This window comes from Apodemus sylvaticus, chromosome 12 (genome assembly GCF_947179515.1).
Source record: "Apodemus sylvaticus chromosome 12, mApoSyl1.1, whole genome shotgun sequence".
Taxonomy (NCBI): domain Eukaryota; kingdom Metazoa; phylum Chordata; class Mammalia; order Rodentia; family Muridae; genus Apodemus; species Apodemus sylvaticus.
In genome coordinates this window covers 11,567,393-11,581,678 of record NC_067483.1, presented here as the reverse complement: position 1 = coordinate 11,581,678, position 14,286 = coordinate 11,567,393, and positions in this window count along the sequence as shown.

The window sequence follows — 14,286 nt, the reverse complement described above, 5'->3', positions numbered from 1 at the left end:
CTGATTTTCCATACTATGATCTTGAAATGGACATGTTATACATAGACAAGATGCAAGCAGGTAGTATCCACTTTAGTACTATAGTTTCTACCAAAAAATAGACTTCCTTGACATGAGTCTTTTTTACTGCTTCTCTGTTGAGTTTCTTTTTTTTTTTTTTTTTTTTACATTTATTTAATTTGACTTCATTTTATTTTATGGGTGGGCTATGGAGGGAGGCGCACGCTGTCACATGCACACGTGGCTGTCAGAGGATGACTTGTAGTCAGTTTCTTCTCTCAACCATGTGGATCCCTCCCTGGGATTGAACTCAGCTTCCCAGGCTCGTCACCGATACTCACAAAGTCACTTTGTCAGCTTAACAACATTAAAATTCTTTTTTTTTTCTTTTTTTTTTATTATTCGATATAATTTATTTACATTTCAAATGATTGAGTTTCTTAATACATATGACAGTTATTGTGTACATTCATTTATAATCTAATGTTTCAGTAAGGGTTTCTATTCCTGCACAAACATCATGACCAAGAAGTTAGTTGGGGAAGAAAGGGTTTATTCACCTTACACTTTTGCATTGCTTTTCACCACAACAGAAGTCAGGATTGGAACTCAAGCATGGTTGGAAGCAGGAGATGATGCAGAGGCCATAGAGAGATGTTCCTTACTTGCTTGATTCCCCTGGCTTGCTCAGCCTGCTCTCTTACAGAACCCAAGAAAACCAGCCCAGAGATGGTACCACCCACAAGGGGCCCTCCCTCCTTAATCACCAATTGTTCTCAACTGGATCTTATGCAGGTTCTACCCCAACTGAAGCTCCTTTCTCTGTGATAACTCCATGCTGTGTCAAGTTGACACACAAAACCAGCCAGTACATCTAATATTACTTTACAGGCCTTAATTGCGTTGTTAGTTATAGTCATTAAATGTTTTTCCATCATCTCTTCCTTCCTATCATCATATGCACAACATATACACTAATTTTGGTTTCTTGTTCTTCTTGTGTCAGACTTTTTTCCTCTTTGGGGTACAAAATAGGTTTTTGTACTTGCTGTGCACATGATTTACCACTGACACCTAGACCCTAGTTCCTTCCCAGTCATGCTTTGAAGTTATAACCAAAAAGCATAAAGTAACTTAACCAAAGTTTATCTCTGAAATGTATTTTTTCACTCTATACAAGATTTAGAAATAATTTGTTTATATTAAGTTGTTGCAATGCATTTCTTTAAAGATATCAGATCTTTGATTTCATTTCATTGGACCTTTTGGAAAAGTAAATTTTGCATGCACATGAGCTATTACTTCTGGGATTTTCCTAATTTCCACCGATTTACTAGTTAGTTGCTCACATTAAATCATGTTATTGTTCTTTATTGCTTCTGCTTTGGCTGCAGAATTTTATTTTTATATTCATATTATTCACCTTTTTGTTACATGGATGTCAGTTTTTAGAGTTTCTTTACTGTTATTCTTATACATATTTATCATAAGCAACATATGAATGAATTTTATTCAATGATTTACTTAGTATTGTCTTTGGATTATCATTTGTATTCACATATATATGCATATAAATATAAAATGTGTGTATGTATATGTTTAAGATGAATGTACCAGTTCTGCTGTGTACATATACTAATGAGCCCATACAACATCAGAGAAGCCGTAGTGCTTAACTCTACATCTACAACCTATTTTAAGCAGTCTTTTTCTTGTTTCTTGTTTGATTGTTTGTTTTGATGAATATATCGTACTTGTTTGGGAGCTTCCAGATAATTTTCCTGCCTATGCTACTATTTCATATTGATATGCTGAGATTTGCATAGGTTTGGTGTAAAAATTCTAAGAATCATAGTTGGATCATCACAATTTTGTCCTGTGATCTATATGCTGTGTGTTGTGTTTATATGTGTTTGAGTGTCAGTGTGTATGTGTATATTTGAGTGTGTATTATGATGTGTTTAGGTATATACACATAATGTTTGTGTGAGTCTGTGCATGTGTGATGTAAATGGTTAAAGATGGCACACAGATAAATTACTTAATGCTATTATATTCAAATGCTTTATGTGCACTGACCATGCACACTGCATCACTTTTTCCTGTTCCTCCTCCACCTCAGTCCTTTATTTCTTTCCAAAATTATATATATATATATATATATATATATATATATATATATATATATATATATATATATATACAACACAATGTCAGCTTTATACATAACTAAATAAGAGCTCAGTGTATGTGGCAATTTCATTTGTTCATAGTTATTGAAATTGGCTGGCAAATTTGATCTTATTTTTATTTATTCCTTTTCTTAGCATTTACTTTCAGTGTATATTTCTAATACCTATTCTTGTCATTGGCTTAATATTTATTCTACCTCCACTAAAATAAGAAATTATTTAGTATTTTCTTCAATATATAGATATAACATTGTGTAGATAATAAATGGAAACTATATGGTATCAGTGAGTATACCCATTATCCTATCTCCATTGTATATACCAAATTGTTTCTTTTATTTCCTGTAAACCAGGGCAGAGACTCCCCCAGTAACCCGAGGCAATACCTGGTCTTTTATTTCCCTTCAGGTTCATCTGAAACATCTGGAGCTTTTCTATTAGTCCTCTCTTGAATGATTTCCTCAGTATATTATTTCAGTTAGAGTAGTTAAAATAATTATTAGTAACCACAATATTTTTATCTTGATAAAAAGTAATATCTTAGAAGACTGTGCTCATAGCAACCTTTTGTTTCCTATAAATATTATTACAATCACTTCTTTGCAGTATTAAAATGACAACATTCAGATCAGATCGATTTTTTTTATTTATTGTGAAATTTTCATTGTAGTTTGGATATTTGTTAATTTTTTCTTCCTTAGAGCTCAGAAAATTTTATGGGGCAATATTGGGAGTATGTTTTATTACCAGTCTTATTTAATTTGACAGCATTCTTATCAAGAGATTTATGTATCACTGAGAAATCATTTTCTGATAATTTAAATATTCATATAGAAAACAGAGAATATAAGAATTTTTATGGGAGAAGCTATCCTACAGGATTCTAATTCTGGGCTTAAAACATACCAGGGTCTGTTTTTTTGTACATGTGAAGCAAAGTAATTTTTTTAATCATACAAATTGTATCCATTAATTTTGTGCCATAAAATACAACTTACATTGTTTATTTTTGTTCTATGCATTTTTACTGACATTGTATCTTCTTCCTGGACATTTCTTTTGTTCTCATATTTTCATATGCTCCTTCTCTCTTTCCAGTGTGGTTGTACTGAAGACTGATTCAGTATTTCCACACTGAAAATATGCGAATATGTCCCATGTGCATATTGGTTTTCCAGAGCAAACATTGTTAAAATTGTACTCTGGAATTTTTCTATGGACATTACAAGACATGGTAGATCTTAAAACACCTGAGGTTAAAAATTCCCACTTTTTGGTTTTTCTTGATTTAGTATCAGTGTGCAATTAATATTAGAGAAAATTTCATGCTCAGTTCATAAGAAAATTCATATGAAAGACAGATACAAAAGCCAGCACTCTTTTGGAACACAGAGGTCATTTGTCAGAAATTAGAATACTTAAAAAAGGAATATAGTACTCAAAAACTGAAGATATATCAGCAATGTGTGACTTCAACAGATAATGACACCTTATAGCTCTGGCAGTAGGGCATCTAAAGTATGCTTCATGGAACAAAATGAATGTGTGTGTATGTGGGTTGGGGGGGGGGCTACTTTCTCTGGATTCTTAGGTGAGAATATTCTCATTGACTAAATATTCCAACATTAAGACACTGCAATATGTTATTTTTGTGTACAAAGCTTGAACCAGATATAACAAGAGTTGATAAATATAGTAGTGAATACTATAGTATGCCAATTCTTATGTGTCATTACACATTAATATAACCATATATAATATTGAGATTTCTATTTTCTCTCATTTTCAATATTGTTTTATATATTTGGTTTGTTGAGTTAGGATCACAATTAGACCTGCTTCTCTTAATTTAGTGTATTATTATTTACATTACAAAAGTTATCTGCTTTCCTGGTTTCCCCTCTGAAAACTTCCTATCCCATCTCCTCCCCATGCTCACCAACCCAACCACTCTTACTTACCTATGCTGACATTCATATACACTGGGGTACTGAGCCTTCACAGGACCAAGGGCCTTTCCTCCCACTGATGTCCAAAAAGGCCATCCTCTGCTACAAATAGAGGTGGAGCCATGGTTCCCTCCATGTGTACTCTTTGGCTGTTGATTTAGTCCCTGGGAGCACTGGTGGGTACAGGTTGATTCATATTGTTGTTCTTCCTATGGGGTTGCAAACCCCTTCAGCTCCTATGGTTCTTAATCTAGATCTTCCACTAGAGGCCCTCTGTTCAGTCCAATGGTTGGCTATGAGTATCCACCTCTGTATTTGACAGTATCCAGTCAAATATCTGTAATCCAGTGCCTACTAGAAAAACCTCTCAGGAGTCAACTATATCAGGCTTCTTTCAGCAAGCACTTGTTGGCATCCACAATAGTGTCTGTGTGTGATAACTACATATGGGTTGGATCCCAGGTGGAGCACTCTCTGGAGGGACTTTCCTTCAGTCTTTGCTGTGAACTTTGTCTCTCTATCTCCTTGCATGGGTATTTTGTTCCCCCTTCTAAGAATAGCTTATGCTCTAAGATCAAGAATTGAAAAAGGGGAGCTCATAAAATAGCAAAGCGTCTGCAAGGCAAATGGTACTGTCAATAGGACAAATCAGCAACCCACATATTGGGAAAAGATCTTAACCAACCCTATATCTGATAAAGGGCTAATATCCAATATATACAAAAAACTCAAGAAGGTTGATGTCAGAGAACCAAATAACCCTATTAAAAGTGGGCTACAGTACTATACAAGGAATTCCCAACTGAGGAATACCAAATGGGTGAGATACAACTAAAGAAAGGTTCATCATCTTTAGAGATCATGAAAATGCAAATCAAAATAAACTTGAGATACCACCTCAAACCAGTCAGAATGGCTAAGATCAAACACTCATGTCAGAAGAAGCTGGCTGTGATATGGAGAATAAGGAATGCTCATCCATTTGTAGTGGGGTTGCAAGCTCGTACACCCACTCTGGAAATCAGCTTGACACTTCCACAGAAAATTGGACGTAGTACTACCTGAGGACACTTCTATACCAGTCCTGGCCATATGCTCCAATATGTAATAAGGACACATGCTCCACTAAGTTCATAGTAACCTTATTTATAATACGTAGAAGCTGGAAAGAGCCAGAGGTCCCTTAGCAGAGGAATGGTTATAGAAAATGTGGTACATTTACACAATGAAGTACTACTCAACTATTAAAAACAATGAATTCATGAAATTCTTAGGCAAATAGATGGAGTCAGAAAATATCATCCTGAGTGAGGTAACTAAGTCACAAAATTGCACACATGGTATGCACTCACTGATAAATGAATATTAGCCCTGAAGCTTGGAATGCACAAGATAAAATTTCACAGGCCATATGAAGCTCAAGAAGAAGGAAGACCAAATTGTGAATACTTCGATCCTTCTTAGAAGGGAGAACAAACTACTCATGCGAGGAGATATGGAGACAAAGTGTGGAGTAGAGACTGAGGAAAGGCCATCAAGGGATAGCCCCACCTGTTGATCCATCCCATATATAGTTACCCAACTCAGATACTATTGTGGATGCCAACAAGTGCTTGCTGACAGGAGCCTGATATCAATGTCTCCTGATAGGCTCTGCCAGTGCCTGACAAATACAGAGGTGGATGCTTTCAGCCAACGATTGGACTGAGCACAAGGCCCCCATGGAAGAGCTAGAAAAGGGACTGGAGGAGCTGAAGGGGTTTGCAACCCCATAGGAGGAACAAAATTATGAACCAACCAGTACCCCCGGTGCTCCCAAAGACTAAACCACCAACCAAAGAGTACACATGAAGGAACACACGACTTCAGCTGCATATGTAGCAGAGGATGGCCTTGTTGGATATCAGTGGGAGGAAAGGCCCTTGATCCTGTGAAGGCTCAATGTCCCAGTGTATGGGAATGCCAGGACAGGAAAGCAGAAGTGGTTGGGTTGGTGAGTAGGGGAGGACAGATGGGATCGAGGATTTTCAGAGGGGAATCCAGGAAAGCTGACAGCATTTGAAATGTAATTAACAAAATTATCTAATAAAAATAGAAAAAGTGTAATATAAATTTTTATCTATGACAAATGTATGGATGGTAAGCTAAGTCTTGTTGACTTCGGAGACAAATGTTTTTGCTTATGCAAGCAGAAATTCCACATAGAGATGTTATTATGTCTTCATCAGTTTCAAAATTGTTTTAGTAGTGTGTTACTATTATACTTTACCCATTCTGATGGTCTTTATATGTTTCACCTTTGTTTCTGCAGCCAAGGTCTTCACAAAGTCTATGTGTATTAAATCTGATCCTTATTAGTTTTACATGGAATCTAAAGCCTTTTATTGTTTTCTGTTGTCAGAAACAGAAAGTCTTCTTTCCAAATTAACCTAACTTTTGTCCATTACTTTGATGTCAAAATGAATATTGACAGATCCACCCTCGCAGATGCTTTTTTATCAACTCTGCTCCATTTTGACCTCTTTAAAAAGGAAGTATAATACCACAATTACCATTGACAACATAAGTATATTCATGCTGATTAATCAAAATATGACTCTAAGGAATCCAAAAATATCTTTCTACAAATAGGTGCATTTATTATTACTATCGAGACAGGGTTTCCTTGTGTCATAGTCAATCCACTGACTGTGTTGGATCTACTCCTTACATCAGACTGACCTTGAAATCAAAAGGATTCTGTCTGGCTCTGTCTTTGTTTTCGAATTATTGCAGTCAAAAACATGAGTTTATTGATTTACTGTTTATGTAGCCTTGAAAAAATATCATTTTTTCTTTACTTCTTTCTTTGGAAACTTAATTTTCATGTGGATTTGTTTAGTTTTTTTTCCCTTTTCTCTTAATTTAACCACCTCAATTCAAATTTATTTAATTCCTTTCCATCTAGTGCTCAAGCACTAAGTGCCAAGTACCACTTAGTGCTCAAGTATATTTTTAACAATATTACATTTTCTCTACGATATGTGCATTTATTTATTTCCTTTGAGAAAATACATTTGTGTTTTTTATTCCCGAGTTGATAATTAAAGTGGAATACAGTTAGTAAACTTAGTAGTATTTTCTTTAGGTATTCCTCTTATACAGTGGTCTCCAAATTCCTCAGTTAGAATATTTTATTCTCCTGGAAATATATAATTTCCCTAAGCCTAATTTTGGTTCCTTACATTGACTAGGAGAATATATCTTTCCTAGGGCAAAATACTTCTTTGGGAAGAGAAAAAGTATCATCATTCAAATTAAAATAAAATGTATACATTATGCATAGTCATATATATATACACATATTTATCTATTCTTATATTCATTTAAATATATAAATGTGTATATATGTAACACGTGTATATAATATGAATATATATACATATTCATATGTATGTATATATGCTTATAAATGTATAAATGTGTAAATATATGTATATTTACATTTCCCTTTCTCTTAATATAAATTTCAGATTGATGTGTATTTTTAAATTATTAAGGATATTTTGTATTATTAATAAAAACTTTTATAGTGCCTTTAAGGCAAAATGTGTTATTTAGTAATTTAGACTATATAAGCTGCTATATCTATTTCAAGAGAGTGTTGCCCAGACATTATTTTTCTCTGGAAGTCCTTAGGTCACTCTGCTGTTCTGCCTCTGAATAGTTCTCTGAGGGTCCTTTCCAGTCTTCAACCTCAAGCCTATGTGTCCTGCTGCACTTGGGTACTCCTGAGTCTATGGTCTTTGCCCACTCTACAGAGGGAGTGGGGACCTACACAAGAATTTAAAATTCTTCCCATCCATCTGCCTGGAGCTCTCCAGTTGTACTCAAGGATTGTGCAATCTTCATGTAGTTAGTGCATAGCTTTAGTATTTTAGTTGTGTGGACCTGAACTGAGACAGTTTAAAGGCAGTTTTAAAGTGTTGCTTTTTTTTTTATCCTTTTCTTAAAGAGACAGAATTTTAAATCTGTTTCACGTTGGAAAAGGTTTGTGCCACTCCTTGGGATTTTTCTCAGATGAACTTATATTCTATGACCCACAAAGAAGTTAAGTCTTTTTCTTCCTCCAAATCCCACTGTCCTGGAAATAAGACTCAGACTCAAAATATGTTTACAAATATTTTAGTCATATAGTTAGGCTCTTATCTACCTGTTTCATAACTTAAAATAACAAATTTATTATAGTCTCCATTTTGCCATTTTTCTGGTTACCTCTGCTCATGTACCATATATCTGTCATGTCACATATCCCTGGCAGAATCACCTATGGCTAGTAATATCCCAGAATGTTTTCTGCCTCCAGGATATTCTATCTCCTATTTCCTACCTGAGCCATAGGCCATTGGACCTATTATTGAGAGATGCAACACCCATACTCAGATAAAACATTTCATTTATATTCATGTACTCTTGTTTTTACAAGGAATCAACCATAATAGTGATATTCAAAGTGAATATAAAGTTCTCATATGGATGCAATTATAAAAGTCTTGTGCAACATCTATTAACTTTTCTGACATCAAGCTATTGTTTAAAAGCTTCTGATTCACCCTAATGGAAGATAAATAATATGAATAAACTAATTCATATTATTGGAAGTAGTGTTTTCTTTTTAGTAAATGAGAAAGAAAATATTTGGGAGAAGCAGAAAAATGATATAGAACGTAACAATATAAATGTATTATCTCATCATGTGGCATATATTAAGTCCAGAACTTCAATTTTTATCTTGTTTCCCCTTTTGAATTAGTAATTATACACACAATCTTGCGCTCACATTGCAAGCTCTTCAGAGCTAATTCTAGCTCGGCCTATGTTTGGAAGCACAAATTACATTTAAGTTATAGGGCTCTGAATATGTCTGTTTGACCTAGAATTCTCTTTGCAATGAGACCCAAGAATAGGCACTGTGAAAAAAATTAAGTTTGATTTACAGTGTGTGGCATATAGGGTACACAAATCACCTCCTTCTGAGGTACAACACCAAAGCACCCTAACAATAATTTAAGCATCAATAATATGGAAATAATTAATGACTTTTGTCATTAATGTACTTTAAAAGAAAAAAAAATCTTCAAACTGAAACTATTAGTGTGGCATATTCAAGGGAAATTTTCCTTCCTAGTGGTGTGATTGTGTGAATGTTACAAATGAAGGATCATCACTTTAAACATGTCTAGGGAATAGTTCTTTTTTTTTTTTTTTTTTTTTTTTTTTTTGGTTTTTCGAGACAGGGTCTCTCTGTAAAGTCCTGGCTATCTTGGAACTCACTCTGTAGACCAGGCTGGTCTCGAACTCAGAAATTAGGGAATAGTTCTAAAGATAAGCAAAAAGCAAATACTAAAATATAAAAACAGAGTCTAAACAAATTCCCACTTGGCCTAACAATATTCTATCAGATTTATAATTGTTATGTGCCACATTCATGCAGACATAAAATATTCTCTCTACAATTAGCCTTTTATTTCAATAAAAGGATATTTTGCTTTCAAATATTATTTGAATAAAAATCACAATTATTAGACAATTATCAGACTTATTAGGCAATATTTACATTCATATATATATATATATATATATATATATATATATATATATATATATATATATATATGTATAATCTAGACATACACTATCTCCTAGCACAATCCTTTTATTTTAATAAGGATAAGAATCCAGATTCTATATATAAAACATTCTAAGGATTCACAAAAAAAAATTGCTAGAACAGATCAACTTCAATGATGTAGTTAGACATAGTATTACCTCACAGAAAGAAGTAATCTTGGATGTTGGTGATGTATTAGTGGGTCAAGGTGCAGGCCTTACAAGCCTGTTCAATCCCTGGAAGCCAACTAAAGGTGGACTAGACTGTATAAACTTGTTCCTAAGTTCGATGTTTGCTTGTGACACATGTAGGTTTATGCATATAAACACAAATACACATGCATATGCATATATACACAGATAAGGTTTTAAAACATCTGGCACCTTCAGTTCAATGGAATAATACTCTAATTGTTTTTGTAGGGGATGCATGTTTACTTAACATTTATTACATTATTTTGTACCATTAGTAACTCCAGTTCCCAGAGATCCTATGACTTCTACTAAATTCTAACACACAAGCACCAGGAAGCCATTTGATACACATACATGTATGTAGAAAACAAGCATTCATAAGTATGACATAAGAGAAGCATAATTAAATAATATAATTTTTTTGTAGTCCAATTATATATTGTAGTACAATTTCCTTAGTTTGTTTTGTTGTTTGAGACAGGATTCCATGTAGACTAGGGTAGGTTTTAGTTTACCATTTAATTGAGTCTGGTCCTGAAATTTTGATGCTCCTCTGGACTCTAAAATATTGTTTAGGTTACAGGTATTTACATCTGTATTTGTCTTTCTTTTTTATTCTTAAAGGTGATTACAGTAGTACCAAGCATACCCTGGCATCAAATTTCAGCCCAAAGAAAATGCATTATCTAGAAAAATGCTATGGGTGCCTCTGTATCTAGCAAAGAGAAACACATAACAGGTACTTTTTGCAATTTTTTAAGTAGAAACAGAGAAGTCTGTTAAGATGAATTGCTAGGTCCTGATTGGGAAGGTTACCTAGTACAGCCAAATCATGCATTTTTATTTCTAGCCATTTTTTTTTCATAGTTCGTGCCTTGATGTTTTAATCAGGCATGAGTGAATGAACGAGAAAATAGAGGAATAGACCTTGGGATCTAGCTTTCAGAATGCAATATGACAGCTTATCAAGGGAGAAGAAAGAGAAAAGAACCAAACATGCTGGTACTGTTTGTCATAATTGATCATGTTAGAGAGCCCTTCATTTTCACCTTTTTCTTTTTAATTGTTCAATGATTGTTTATGGAGTGTTGGTGCTTTATCTAGCTCCTTCCTGGTGATCTTGGAATGTCATCTTTAGGGAACTAAAGAAGATAGAATATTGAACAATGCTGGGAAAAGCTGGCAATAGTATTTGATGTTCATTCTTTGCAAGCTAAGACTAGGCAAAAACATTTTGACAATTTGTAGGGCTGGGCCATCTGAGTGTAGCCACTTTTGAGCTGCCTAGAATGTAGATTCCTGGGGAATATCTGGGACTGGTAAGTCAGAGGACCAATATATACTTGATTTTAAGATGTTAGGAAAGATAAACTTAGGGACAAATGGTGCCAGGGTCTGAAATTTGCTGTAGTATGACCCCAGACTCAGATAGTATGTAAAAACAAAGAATATATTTTTCCTGTAGAAACAACCAGCATACTCAGCTCACAATTAGTACTGAATAACAATGTAGACAAAGACATCTGAGTCCCTTTTTATAACAGAACTGCTTAATTGCTTCTGAAATAAAAGCATACTTCTAAAACCTAAAAAATATATCAAATTAAAACAAACAAATAAAAAAATCAAATGGTTATAAATACCATTAACCAAAGATCATAAAGAAGGAGCTAAGGTATACCCCAGAGCTGCAAGGACAGGAGATAAAATATTGGCTAGATTTCTCTGTACAAAACTTCAAGGAAATCATAGTAATTGTTTTTAATTTTCCATGAATCTGTAAGCTAGTAACAAATGATGAATGTTTAACAGATAATTTCTCCTAGTGGATGTGCACGTAGACATTGTCTGTTATAAACCTCTTATTCTATTGATGAACTGAATATATGAGCAAACTCATAGTGAACTTTAACCATGTGATCAAGCACTCTGTAAGTCATATAAGAGCTGAAAACAAAGAGCACACACAGGAATCTCTCCCTTTTCTTCCTGAGATATCAATTTAGAGTTACTTGAAATCCTGATGAGATAATACAAAGTTATCCTTCACATAGACTCCTGCTGTTTTACTATGAGATGCTAAACTTGAGACTTGAGACCACAGCTTCTCCCTTCAAAGCAACTCAGACAGGTAGTTTATTGGAAGAAGCAAAATGTCATATATTTAGGATTGAGAGCAAATAGTTTAGGGTCTAGTTTCTGACTAGAGAAAAATGGTTAAAAGGCTCTTCAAAGGAAAAGTTAAGGAACTTAGTATAAAAATTATCTTAATCTGTGTATTTTAGGCTAGTGGTCTTAGCACTTGCATGAGGAGAGTTCCAAGAACAATGAAAATAGGAAAAGGAGAGAGAGACAGACAGACAGAGAGACAGAGACAGAGAGAGAGAGAGACAGAGACAGGAAGAGAGAAATATAGGCAGAGAGAGAGAGAGAGAATGAGAGAGAGAGAGAGAGAAACAGAGACAGAGACAGAGACAGAGACAGAGACAGATTCTACTAAGAATAGACAGGTAAGGAAATGGGCTGTTGTGTTGACAGAGTACTTTCCTGAAATCAATTGACATGTGACATGTGAATAGAAATTGATTTCCTTAAGCATATAAGATTGTTTTAAGTTTACAAAAGATATAGGTGCTAGTATTACTATCATTTTTAATATGCATTGAAATGCATATAGTAGAAAGGACAATAGACTTATGTTTTGAATTATAAAAGCTTGGCGATCCAAACAACACCCTAAAGAAGCAAGGAAATCTAAAACAATTTTTCACATACTTTACAATACTTTCCCTGACCTCAGATCATCCTGAACATAAGAAATTATACAACAAACATGCTATAACCCATGATCTGGTAGAGGAGACACAAAAGTGCTACATAGTCACAAGAAGCTGTGATCTAGAGGGCTTTTCAAGTATGACAAATTGCTTGTTGGTTATCTATGTACAGACACATTTCACCTCAATAAGAAATCTCTTATTCCATAAGCATGTTTTTTTATTAGATATATTCTTTATTTACATTTCAAATGATTTCAACTTTCTTAGTTCTCCCGCCAAAGTCCCGTAAGCCATTTCCCCTCCTCCTGTTCCCAAATCAAACCACTCCCACTTCCCTGTCCTAGTATTCCTCTACACTGCTGCATCAAGCCTTCCCAGGACCAGGGTCCTCTACTCACTTTGATGTCCAACAAGGCCATCCTCTGCTGTCTATTCATCTGGAGCCATGGGTAACATTATATGTACTATCTCATTGAAGTTTTTATACCTGGGAGCTCTGGGAGTACTGGGTGGCTCATATTGTTCCTCGTATGGAACTGCAAACCCCTTCAGCTCCTTGGGTCCTTTCTCTAGCTCCCCCTTGGGGATCCTGTGCTCAATAAATGGTTGGTCAAGAGTGTCCCCCTCTGCATTTGTCATGTACTAGGAGATCCTCTATGGTGACAACTATATCTAGCTCTAGTCAGCAAGTACTTGTGGGCATTGATAAAAGTGTCTTGGTTTTGTAACTGTATATGTGATAGATCACTAGTTGGGGTAGTCATTGGATAGTCTTTCCCTCAGACTGTCCTCCATACTTTGTTTCTGTATCTCCTTCTGTGGGTATCCATAAGCATTTTAAACCTTTGTCCAATTAAAAATTGGCAGACATGGACTGGAGAATCTACAATGTGTTCAACTGCACATGCACTTGAAATAGGGCTTACAGAGGAATAGGGCTGGGTTCAAGCATGCACATTTTGTGAATCACAGCAACTTGTAATTCCAGTTTCAAGGGATCAACCCAATGTCCCTTTCTGAACACTGTAGGCACCAGACACCTATATGGTGGACACACATACAGACAGGCAAAAACAATTGTTTCCATAAAATAAAATCAATCACATTTTAAAATGTTACCAGTGAGGAATTTAAACTTTCAGCCTTTATTTATGAAGACTGTAGGTTACAGAAAACTTCTTATGTGTAAAATACCAAACTTCAAAATTAAATGAATTCTGGATTTGGCTTATAAAATCTTTTAAGCCAAGATCATAAAGAAAAATCATAAAATAATTCTGAAGTGCCCTCCATCACTGTTCCTATAATAGGATTTTTAAGTGTACACTTGCAAATCTGCAGCTCACGGGTCCACTAGAAAATCAGCTCTATTCCATAACAGTCTTATGTTTCTAAGTCAGCATTTTTATAATATAATTTATTTTAAGCCAGTTTACCTACTCCAAGTAAATATTGCCAAGATTTGTTTCTGTAATCTTAATGAGTAACTGTAAATTATCTTTGAGGAATCGGGTAAATATA